Source organism: Gossypium arboreum, chromosome 11, assembly GCF_025698485.1.
Source record: "Gossypium arboreum isolate Shixiya-1 chromosome 11, ASM2569848v2, whole genome shotgun sequence".
NCBI classification, from domain to species: domain Eukaryota; kingdom Viridiplantae; phylum Streptophyta; class Magnoliopsida; order Malvales; family Malvaceae; genus Gossypium; species Gossypium arboreum.
In genome coordinates, this window is record NC_069080.1 from 127,572,392 (window position 1) to 127,585,586 (window position 13,195).

The 13,195-nt window shown below is 31.0% G+C and overlaps 1 long non-coding RNA gene across 1 annotated transcript; it reads left to right on the top strand.

Moving 5' to 3' along the window:
* Positions 1–1,621: 1,621 nt before the first annotated feature.
* LOC128283570 (uncharacterized) lies at positions 1,622–7,130 on the top strand. The gene is made up of 2 exons (XR_008273946.1): positions 1,622–2,095; positions 6,832–7,130. It is a non-coding gene; the product is annotated as an uncharacterized LOC128283570 (long non-coding RNA).
* The last annotated feature ends 6,065 nt before the right edge of the window (positions 7,131–13,195 follow it).

A 13,195-nucleotide genomic window follows, 5' to 3' on the forward strand; every position in this document is an offset into this window, starting at 1 on the left:
GAGCTTGTTTAAGTGGGTGAATCCTCTAACCATGTCCAAAACCTTTAAAATTTTCAAACAAAATTCACTAAAATTAAAAACATAATGGGAGGATACACCATAGATCTCAACTCCAAACCACCAGATCTAGTCATCAATTTATAGGCCTTTCATTACATACACATTAGTGCAGTACATATTAACATATATGTATCTGGAATCCATATACAAGGACTAAATTAAATGATATATGTAACAAACATAAGATTTGCGTGTATATAAAAAAGGCAGCACAAGTAACAGAGTTAAGATGCAGTAATAAAGCAGTGAATACCAGGGAACAATTGGAACAATGCCAAGAACACACTTCAGTACTGTTCTTCCTTTCAACGTTTTCTTTTTTAGTCAGTAGTCTAATAGTGGGGTGATGTGTCAAATCTTAGGCTTCCTAGACAAAATAATGCGTTGTAGCTGGCTGTTCAACGATGGATCCAATTCTCAAGGCAATAAAATTTTTTGGATGTATTAAACAAATACTACAACTTTACCATAAGATGATAGCAAAGGCAAGCGTGCCTACTACAGGCCAAAAAGCTTCATGTGCCAGCTAAATTTTTAATGTTTATGACTAAGGAAAACCCAAATAAAATGTATGACGAATTCATTACACAATTTCTTAAGTTAAGGGTGATGTTCAAATTTGCTTAATTATGTTTTTTTTACTCTCTATTTTCGTTTAAGTATTTATATTTTATGTTCATGTTTGATATAGATTTGAATATAAATATTATGGTATGTGTTATATTTCAAAATCAATTAGTAGAAATTAGGTCGATAAGTTAAGAGTGGTCACGTTTTGTTTTTAGGATAAACATTGTGAAATTAAGTCAAGTGAATTAATTTTATTTAGTGGTTAAGTATTGTGTTTATATGTTAAAGTTTTGTGTTCAAATCTTTTTATCAAATTTTATTAATTTTGTTCTAATCCTTGACTTTGAAGATCTAACTTATATATTATTTTTCGCGCTATTGATGATAATAATGAATTTGTTAATTTAATGGTAAGACTTTAACTTACGTAGAGATCTTGTGTTCAAATTTTTGTTTTTGTGTGTGTAAAATAAAAATCCTTTTACTAATTCCTCAGCTTATGCAGTCTAAGTGGTAGAATTTGGATTGAATTTAAATTTTAGAAATATGTTAGGTGATTAATTAGTGGGACATAAATAGTTTTCTTTTTGAAAATTATCCCAAAATATTGTCGTTTCTCTTTCTCACTCTCATCTCACGTCCATCATTCTCCCAGTTTCCTGCCTTCACTTTTTCCTTTGTTTCTCTCTGTTTCCCTTCATTTTTTCCCTCTATTTTTTTCTTTGGTAAATTGCACCAATAGTCACTCAACTTTGGGGTAGCTAACAAAACAGTCACTTGAGTTTCATTTCAATCACTCAACTTTGAAAAATAACAAAACAGTCACTAACGTTATAGAAAAGTGACAAATCAGTCACTCATTAACGTTTTCCGTCACAGGCTTAACGGAACAGCTGACGTGGCAGTTAATTAGCTGACTTGGCCAATTAACTTGTCTTTCTCCTTTGTATCTCCCTCCAATTGTGCAGCCTCACTCGTTTCTCACGTGAATCTTCAGTCTCCCTCTCCATATATTAGCATACAAGCTCTTTTCCTCTCAATCAATCCTCAAAATAACTACGAAAGAAAAAACCTCTGCTTTTTTCACTTTTCCTTTTATCGTTTCTCCTTTTTGCAGTGAAAATGACAGAGCCTGCAATAGCAACACAAACAGCAGCACCAGCAGTGGCTCTGCTGAAAGATGAGCTCGACATTGTTATACCAACCATAAGGAACTTGGACTTTCTTGAGATGTGGAGGCCATTCTTTCAGCCTTACCATCTCATCATTGTTCAAGTTGGTGATCCTTCAAAGACCATCAAGGTCCCTGAGGGATTTGACTATGAGCTTTACAACAGGAACGATATTAACAGGATCCTCGGTCCTAAGGCTTCTTGCATTTCCTTCAAGGACTCTGCTTATCGTTGCTTTGGGTTACATGGTATCCAAGAAGAAGTATATCTTCACCATTGACGACGACTGCTTTGTAAGTTTCTTTTTGTTTTTTCAATTTTATTGTGGTGTTTCAGAATCTGGGGTTTCCTTATTTTAGTCAAATTTTGGATCTTTACATTGTTTTGTTTGGAAATTTGCGTGCTTTTATTTTTTTCTTGATTTAAATTGAATTCCTGTGATGTTTAGTATCTGGGTTTTTGTTATTATGGTCAAAAGTTGAATCCTTTGATTGTTTTGATGGGAGACTTGGACACTTTGGTAGTTTGGTTTAATCTCCTTTTTCCCCCTCAATTTATGTTGACATATTTGTAGAAAATGAGAAATAGAATTCTGCTTGCTTCAGATTTACTTTGAAAGCCTTTCAGATCATGCAATTGCAATCTATTTTCACGTATGAATTAGCATTGAAATTTGTTTTTCACTTTCTTAATGAAGCAAAATCATTAATGGAACCATCTACAAAATCGTTAATGGAAGTTCATTAAGCATAAAGAGAAAAAGGTTGAGGGAGACGAAGATGCAAAGAAAGATGAGAAGAAAAAGAAGAAATGCACAAAGAATGCCCAATCATCCTTTTTTTTTTTGACCCTTTGACTACTTGTCTTACACGGAAAATGTTAATGAGTGACTGATTTGTCACTTTTTAATAACGTTAGTGACTGTTTTGTTATTTTTTCAAAGTTGGGAGACTGAAATGAAACCCAGGTGACTGTTTTGTCAGCTACCCCAAAGTTGAGTGACTATTGGTGTAATTTATCCTTTTTTCTTTGCTGTAAAAATAATTTCCAATCGTTTGTCCTTGTGATTTCAACTCTTATTTTCTTCTTTTTCCATGCTTACGTCTAATTGCGGTTGTTCAGTCCTGTGCCGCCCATAATTTCTGATTGTGGTAATTAGTGTGTGAGTTTCGGAATTCAAGAGTGCGGTAAGCTTTTGTTTTAGTAAAGCGTTCATTTTTATGCTAAGAAGGATGTGTTTGCAAGATGTTATTTGAGGAGTTTTGTTGTGTTGGTTGTGTTGTGATGGCTTTATTTTTTGTGATTTTGCTAGGGGAGTTTCGTATGTCAAATATTGCTATGGCGATTTGAAGTGTTTTGGGAACTGTTTTAGCAAGGGATAGGTTTTTTATTGTCATTTTTGAGGCTGTTTTTGGTTTGCGTTTAAGTCGTTTATGTATTGCTTGTGGTCAAATTAGGGTTCGGATTTAGTTTATTATTGACAATTGGTTGTTTCTATTGTTGGTTTTAGGGTTTAAAAGTGTGTTGGGTCGTCAATTATCAGAAAGCTTTAGGTGTCTAACGAAAATCTTAAAAAATAGTGAACGATGCGAAGTCAAAAAATTTATTAACATTGACGTCACACAACCGTGTGCCAAGCCGTGTGGGCCACACAGGCATGTGAGTTCATTTTTTATAAAATTTTGTTATGGTTGTATTTGAAGTGCAATTCAAAATTAGTTTCAAAATGTATTATGTATGTATTCTGAATATGAAATATGATATTCTGCCTATGTTAATGCAATTTCTAAAAGCATGATATAAAATAATAGTATTGTATGTGTAACAATCAAGAGCATGTTTGTGGTATAATTTCTACTTTTGATCAGTAATTTGAGAATCTGGTTAAGTGTGATTTATTTATGTGCATTTGAGTATGTAATATGTTCTGACATGTGTATTAGGGTGGGAGAATGATGTAATGGAGGAAGCATTCTGGCAGTTTAACTGCATACTGATATTAGTAAGTCATCATTGTCGGGTAACTCGGGGTGGCGGGTCATCGTTGTCGGGCAACTCGTGATGACTTAATTTGTAGTATAACCACATGTCTAATTTGGTGCCTTGACCACACTATTTAATTCTGGCGGATTATCACATCATTTCTGGCAACTTGACTGTGCTATTCTGATTAGTGACATATACTTACTTATATGTGTGTGGGGTTGGATAGGAACTTGTTACACTTTTTGGTGTGATTGGTGAGGGAGATGGTGTGTAGCGGATGGGGGTAAAATCTGTTTCTGTGTCGATATTTGCATCTGTAACTGCATCCGATTTTGTGTATGAAATTGCATTTGTATTTGAAACTAAGATTGTATCTATATCTGAATTGCATCTGTTATTGTAATTGTCACTGTATTTGAGTTTGTTTTGTTTGTTTGGGTTGAGTTACACACTTAACTTGTAAACTCACCCAATTTTTTCCGGCAAGCGACAGAATTAAGAGTGGGTGGCATTTGGAAACTCGGATTGGTTTTCTTACATAAAATTTTTTGGGTTTAATTTTGGATTTTGGTATTTAATTAAATTTTTCTGTTAATTTAAATAAACGTTTGATTTTCAAAATTAAACTGTAACAGCCCTAATTTAACCCTAGTTGGAAAGTGGTTTCGGGACCACAAAACCGAGTCATAAAAATAATTAACCGTCATATTCTATGTTTATTTTATGTGAATATGAATGTGTGAAAGTTTCATGCATTAATTTTGTCATCAGTATGTGAAATTTTGAAGAAGGGACTTAGGTGAGACTTTTGTGAAATAGGATAGGTAATTATAAAAGGATCTAATTGTGCATGAGGTTAAAAAAATGTACTTGCATGTCAATTAGTCAAAATTTTTGTTAGTGGCCGGCCATGTTATGGATTTATGTATAAAATAATAATTTTTGCTAATAATTAATATTACAAAAATGAAATAATGAATAAAGATTAATAAAATATTGGGTGAGTGGGAGGAGAAACCAAAGTTGGTTCATCCTCACTCCACCATTACCGTAACTTGAGATTAGAAAGAAGGAAAAAATTTCTTTGTTTGATTTCGGCTTGGAGAATATTTAGAAAGAGGTAAGTACTTTGAAATTCTTGAAAATTTATGTATAATTTTGGTGATTTGTTCAAATTCTATTCATTCCATGAGTTAAATTTTTGATTGTTTGGAGGTTTGATATTCGGCCAAGTAGTTTGAAACTCTTGGTAAATATTTTTCTTTCTTTCTTTATGTCATTAAAAGGGATGGTATATTAGGATATGAAGAGTGATAAATTGTTGTTAACTTGAAGGTTGAGATTAGTGTATGTTTAGAGGGAGGTGCCAAATGTTTTAAAAAAAAAAATGTGTAATTGAGGTTATAACATTCGGTTAAGTAATATGGGTGCTAGCAAATTTAGTATATTGTATAGTTATTAATTGTCTTGTATTAGATGCTTTTTGAAGGCTAATCAATGGCTAATAAGATGTTGTTAGGAAATTTTAGTTAGCTATGTTGAAGCATTCGGTATTTCCTATAATAATAGGTATAAGATTAGAAATTATAGTAAGTAAGTTGTAATCCTATAGGAGCAAGATAGAATTGGTTATTTAAGTAATGGAGTGAATCGGTCATTGTGTGGCATAGATAAAACCAATATGAAATGGCTACATTGATCATGGAATGAAAATCTTTTTATAGAAGTTAAATTTGTTTGATTAGGGCCGAATGGGGTTTATAAAGTAATGACATGTTAAATATTTATTTATGTGAATCCGAGGTTGTGCATAAGACTAGTAATCATTCAATTGTGATAGTCACACATAGGCATAGATATACGAATGCCTTGTGTATGTACCTTGAGTCGTAGAGGCGTTTGGATACATATAGTTAAACTTGTGTATATAAAGCATGGTAAGTTATGTAAATTTTGGTTTGTGTATGCGAAATAGATGTCGGTGTAATAGGCATAAAATAATAACAACAATCGTAGCCTATTCTATAAAACATATTATGTTTCGAAGTTATATGATTGTTTATTGTGACTATTAAACTAAGAAGTAAAGCTTAGTAAATAATTTAAATAAATCCATTTGTTTTAATTAAGCTCAAGAGCAAAAGGGGTTTAAATCAAAAAAGGGAAAGGAGAAAGCAGTCGAGTGGATAATCCGCAACGGTTTAGGCATCCGAGGTAAGTTTTAAGTGGTCACCTTTAAAATATATAAACGATAATGTCTTAGTATGAATACATTAGTTAAATCGTAATCTTTCGTCCCACTTGTAGTAAATTATGTGATAAATGATTTATATGTATGCCATATAGGTGAGTGATCACTATAAGTTAAGATTAAATGGTGATATGGTTATATATATATATATATATGTATATATTATTATCTGTGTGGGATTTTTGAACCGAAATGAAAATGGTCATATTCATATGGAGCTTGTATCTGAATGTAGTAAATGACTGCTAATGTAGTAAGTTGAATGGGATGTGTGAGTATATAATTAAATAGGCAAAATTTATGTGGTATTATATCCGGGTTAAATCCCGCAGGCTTAATGCTGGTATTATATCCGGACTTATAGGCCGCAGGCCTAGTGCTGGTAATAGATATCCGGTTAAATCCCGCAGGCTTTGTGCTAGAAATTGGAAACGGGTTTTAAAAACCTAGCAGGCTTAATGCCGATGATTTGAGTAAGATTGTGATTTTGAATGTTCGGAGGAAACCACCATTGAAATTGTTCAATGCATTAAGTTGTTCAGGTATGTATTATATACCTTTATATGTTAGATTGATCGGAATTGAATCATGAATGTCAAATGAGAAGTATATGTAAAAGTCTCATATGTGTATTCGATTATGGTGAAAGGTTACACGAGATGCTTTTTGAATTCTTATGATCTTATTTTTAATTTCAATAATCGATCTATAAGTAAATTAATGGTTTGCATTGCTTAAAACTTACTAAGCATAGTAATGCTTACTCCGTTACCTTAATTCTCTATTTTGTAGATTTTGTTCGTCAGCTACGGTCTTGGAAGTGTCAAAGTCGAAGTCATCCACACTATCTAAGCCCCTTTTTGGTACTCTTTCAGTCGAACTTTGATAATGGCATGTATAGGACTGACCTTTGTTGTTAATTAAGTATCTTTTGGTAATGTATATTCGTATAGCCATGCGAAAATGGCTTGTATATGTTGAGTATGGCATTATAATCATTTTGTATATATATGGTCTTATGATATGGTTATTGAGTGGTATGGAAATGCTTGGTAATGATTAGCCATTGGAATGGCTAATCATGATCATAATTGGTGCTATGTATGTCAAATTGCTAGCTAATCCATGGAAACCATGAAATAGGTAAAATTTACCACAAAATATTTTTCAGACAGCAGTAGTGAAGTGAGTCTGAAAAATCACTAAAAATAGCAGAAATGGAATTAAATAATGAATAAGTTATGGAATCGAAGCTTGATGAGTCTATTTTCATATGGAAGAAACAAAACAGATATATGAGCTATATTTTATGAGATGTTTAAATTTTTGTGAAACAGGGCCAGAACGATTTCTGGATCCCCTGTTATAACTTTGAAAATTCACCATAAATTTTACAAAGATAATTATAAGTCATGATTTATATGTACAGATTCATTATCGAGTCTAGTTTTATTAGAGACAAACGGCATAGTCATTGAAGCTCTGTACAGGGAGATATCTAATTCGTAATACACAGAGGTCAGAGTAGTCAAACCCCAAAATAGGGGAGATTTTAACTAATAAACTGTACTAATTGGCCTGACCAAAAATTCTAGAAAAAAATTTGTAGATAGATATATAAGTCTAGTTTCAGGAAAAATTTACGGAACTGAATTTTGAGTTTTTGAACTCGAGATATGATTTTTAAAGTGACTGTGATGCAGTTAGCCAGCTTGTCTGGAAAAATTTAAAAATGAATTGTGTGAGCTGGGTAAGTAATGAAGTAAGTCCATTAACACCTTGTGTTCGACTCCGGCAACGGTCTTGGGTATGGGGTGTTACATAAACAAGCTAAGGTTTTTTCGCTGCAAAATTAAAATGAGTTGTATGAAAGTTAATAACAAAATTATACATTGATACTAATTATTAAGGTGTAAAATTTTATATAAATTTAAAATACTTTAAAATAAAAAATCACATATATATTTAAATTAAATTACTGTAATAAATTATGCCAAACATGTAATAATACCTAAGAGTTAAGACAAACACAATTTTTTAAATCATAATAATAAACTATACAAAACATAATATGAATGAATACATAATATAAAAATAACATTAAAAATTATTATATATTATTAAAAAACGTTTCAAAAAATCCTAAACACATGCTTTCAAATTATGTCACTCATAACACAAAAATAACATAAAAATTTTATTATATACTATTACGTCAACAGAGTTGACAAAAGTTAATTTTATTTATTTATTTTGGAGTGGTTTGATAAATAATGAAAGTTTAAGAGTTAAAAGAGACAAAAATCTAAATGGAGGGCAAGAATTAAATAAAGTACTTTTTAAAGTTTATATAATGTGGCAATCTATTGTTAGTTAGAAATTTTTAACCAATATAACATTTTGGTGAAAATGGGTTAAATAAATAGTTTAGGTACTACTTGTAGCTAAAAAAAGTTTAGGTACCAACTTGAAAAAATGCATAATTTATGTACCAATTTGTGGGTTATACCTTTATATATATATATATATATATATATATATATATATATATATATATATATATATATATATAAAACATAACGATTTAACTAATGGTGGTACCAACTTGAGAAAAAAGAAGTTTAGGTACTAAGATGATAAAAAGATATAATTTAGGTACCAATTTTGAATTAAACCTAATATAATATATTTAAATACTATTAATATATCAAACCTAATTTTTATTACAGATTTTAGATTAGACTTGTTTAAAGGTTGAGTTATTTGTATAAATTTGAATGTCATCCAAGCAAGAAAAACCAAAGAAACCAAAAAAAAGAAAGATATTTGGACAGTGTATGAAATATAAATTCAAAAATTGTGGTTATCCAAAACCGAATTGATTTTTAATTTCATTTAATATGTAGAGATTCAATTTAGTCTGAGCCCTAAATAGAAACCAGACCAAAAGTAAAAATAAAAAATAATAGTCCAAAGTCCAGTTACAAAAAAGAGAGGCCCAAATAGCCAAAACAAAAAAACCTAAAGGCCCAATGGCCCAAATTATTTTACAGAAAGCCAGAAAACCTAGGGTTTCTAGCACTGCTCCCCCACTTTTGCATGCACGCTGCCCGAGGCTTATCGTCCCGAGGCTTGCTCCTCTGCCACTATTTCACCAAAATAGCTAGGGAGCGCCTCTCCCTCCACCGCCACCTACAAAAAAAAAAAGAACGCAAAGAACAACAAAGAAACAATAACAAAAACAGTAGAAAAAAAATAGTGAAAGACAATAGTGTAAATTGGCTATAAAATCCATAACAATCCCAATGTAATTTTTGCGAAAAAAGCAATAAAAAAACAAACAATACAAAAACCCGAAGGTGATTTTTTTCTTTTATTTATTTTTTCAAATCTGTTTTATATACATATATAAAAAATCATAAAATAAAAATAAAAAGAAAACACTCACTGGACGCTTCAAGCCCCGCCACCGTGAGTAGATGAGGCCGTCACCTCCGATGAAAGGTGACTCTGACAAAAAGATTTTTAAACTCAGAAACCGAAAGGTTTCTTCAAGATTTTTGTAGTTCGGTGGATTTTCGGGCCACCCAGAACGGCGGAGCTTGTAGCTGGCAACCGGTGGCCGTCGTGGGACTCGCCGGACCTCAAATGCCAGACTGAACAATTGAGAGAAAAAAAAAGATGGTTTTCAAAATTAAAAAAAAAAAGTAGATAGAATGATTTTTTTAAAGAATTTCTTATTTTTATAAGCTAGGTTAAACGACGCTATTTTGGTCGGTGTTTATAAGTCCCAAAACAACGTCGTTTTGGAGACCAACCTGAAAACCTACCCGTTTATTCAGCAGGATCCACGTGTTTTCGTAAAATGGTCTAATTTTGACTTGGGTCCTTCCGCTTTTTCACTATTTCTCAATCTCATCCTACTACTGTTTATTATTTCTTTTAATTTCACCCTTTTATTCTGTTTTTGTGCAATTTGGTCCCTTGATTATTGTATACCCATTAAGGGAAGGACAAGTGTGAATTTTGGGGGAAAATTGCCTTTTAAGTCCCAATATATTTCATCCTATTTTAATCTAGCCCTATTATTGTCTTTTTCTTTGTGATTTACACTGTTAATTTTGTTATGTTCTTGATTTAGCCTTTTATTTCATTTTTCTTCATTTACCCGTTTATTTATGCCTTTTTTTTTCCGAAATACTTTCTTTAAATGTCATTAAAATTCAATTTAATCCCCATTTCGTTAAATGTTGCTTATTTATTCGTAGTTTTTATTTTTTGTAATCCTTGTTATTTATTTTCTTTATTATGCATTTCGCTTTATCCCTTTTATCATTATTATTATTCATATCCTTTAAATCAATATTATAGTAACGATCATGACGCAATATCTCTATTATTACCAAATTTGTATTGTTTTTTTTTTTTACTTTCATTATATTTGCATTATTGTTACCTATTAGCATAGCATTTTACCTTTTATTTATTTATTTATTTATTTATTCATCTACTATGTTAATATCATCGTTCCTACTTGCCACTATGTATTTCATTTTGCGATTTTCCATGCCATCTTGCTAAATTTATTTATTCATCTTTATATTATACTCAAATAAACTAAAAGGCAATATCGTTTTGAAAGCTACTTTCATTATATTTAATGTACAAAAAACATTTAAAATCGAGGCAATGTTCGTTACTCTTGGGATTTGAGAAAGGCGTGTTCTTAACTTACGGAGTATGACATTTCTCTAGAATTAAAGTAATCAAATAACCTATTTAAAATAACAAAATTTAGGTAACAATCAAACGACGTTTATTCTCGTTTTCGAGAATTCGAAGTATCATGTTCTAACTTACGGGACATGGCCTTCCTTCTCGATCAACTTGAAATAAGACCCTTTTTCATTTAATTTAATTTAGCTAAATAATATCTTAATACAAAGAGGGTTCATGTTTTAAATTCTCTTTAAATTTTCAATTCTCGACACTAAGACATTAAGTAATCAACTAGGTACCAATTTTGGGCGTCACGAGAGTGCTAATCCTTCCTCGTGTGTAACTGACTCCCGAACCCATTTCCGAAATTTTGTAGACCAAAAATCATTGTTTTAGTAAATTAAACCTTTTATCAAAAATGATCAAATTACGATGTGATCCGATCACATCTCATAAAAAAAGGATTGGTGGTGACTCTCATTTTTCTATAGAAGCCCAAATTGTCCGGGCCCGATTATGTCAAAACCCAACTAAACCTCTAAACCCACTAAAAACCCTTAACCCATGACCTATTTACATCTACCCAAACCCATTACAAAACCCAATTCAAAAGCCCATTAAGCCCTCCCAAAAAAAAAAACCTAACCAAAAAAAAAAAAGAGAAAAAACCTAACCCCAAAAAAAAAAAGAAAAAACCTAACCCCCCCAAAAAAAACCAAGAAACCCTAGCCACCTAACCACTTTCCCACTTGCCCCATTTTTTCTCCCATTTTTGATATCCATTGTCTACCACCACCACCTACAAAATAGAAAAAGAAATAATAGAAAATCATGTAAAAGATGGCTATAAAAAGCCATTCAAAAATCATGTAAGGGAGGAGGGGGGGATTTTACAAAGATTGAAAAAAAAAACACAAAAATCCCTTCAAATTTTAAACACAAAAGAAACATCAATAAAAAGGTTGCATCTTTTTCTTTTTTCCTCTTCTTTCGAATCTTTTTTTTCTTTTTTTTTGTGTTGTTTTTTTTTCTTTCTTTATATATACATATATTGTTAAAACAATTTACCTTTTCCGCCACAGTAGGTGGTGGTCGGCGATATTGACGACGACGATGACGATCGACGATCGATCGATCAAGTGACCGCCCCCTTGGCCGGATTTCCTTCCCCTCCCTCTCTCTTCTTTCCTCCTTCTTTTTTTAGGTATTTTATATATATTATGTATATATATTTTTAATGCCATTAGTTATATATTTCTTATGTATATATTCTTAAATACTATTATATACATATATATATTTTAAATACCATATTGTGTATATATTATTATTACAAATTATTATTATTGCTAGTATTATTATAACTATTATTATATTAGTGTATATTTTATGTACATATGTATATATATATATATATATATATATATATTTGCACATATCATTATTTTATATTATTGTTGTAAATTTTTATGTATATATTTTTTATGTACGCTTCCTAATATTTTCTTTTATTGTAGATATTATTATTATTATTATTACATACTTTTATTATATGCATATATATATATATATGTATTTTTATGTACATATTATTATTTTATATTATTATTACCAAATATATCATTTTTCCTATTTTATTATTAGTACATGATTTGTTTTTATTTTGTAAATATCATTATTATTGTTATTCTAATATTTTAGTATTCCATGTTAATATTTTTCATTAATGATATCATTTTTTGGTTCCTTTATCTATTTTAATTTCTCACTTTAGGAATATTTTTCTCATGTTTTAATTAATTTCAAAAATAAGGCAATGTACCGATTTAATATTAAGCCATCGATTTCATCGCTATGTTGGGTGAAATTAAATACTTGTGTTAAAAACGGACACCCTTTCTAAAAAAATCGAAAACTAATAATTCTCATTTTTCAATCAGATCACGATTAAATATTATATTGAACTCGTATTTTGAAAATCAAGTCAACACATGTTTATGAGATACCAATTTTGGGCGTCGCGAGGGTGCTAATACCTTCCTCACAGAATCGACTCCGAACCCCAATTTTCTCTCGGACTTTCACGTAGACCTAAATTTGGCCTTCTTTTTGTTTTAAAATAATTTTATTAGGTGTCCGATCATACCTATAAAAAGGATCGTGGCGACTCCTTTGTTAATAAAATCGAAAGTTGGTTTTCAAATGTTTAATAAATCGCCACAATTAGCGACCAGCTTAAACTAAAATTTTTTTTACGTCGCTACAGCTGGTGACTCCATTGGGGATGCTTTTTGAGAGTCGAGTCGAATTAAACTCGCGTTGTCAAAGTTCCTTGTTCAAATTAACATTTAGTCGTGATTCTCAAATTTTTTGTTTTCAAAAAAATCATGCATTTGCATCGTGTTGTATATACTCTAACTTGTTTTATCAGGTTGTT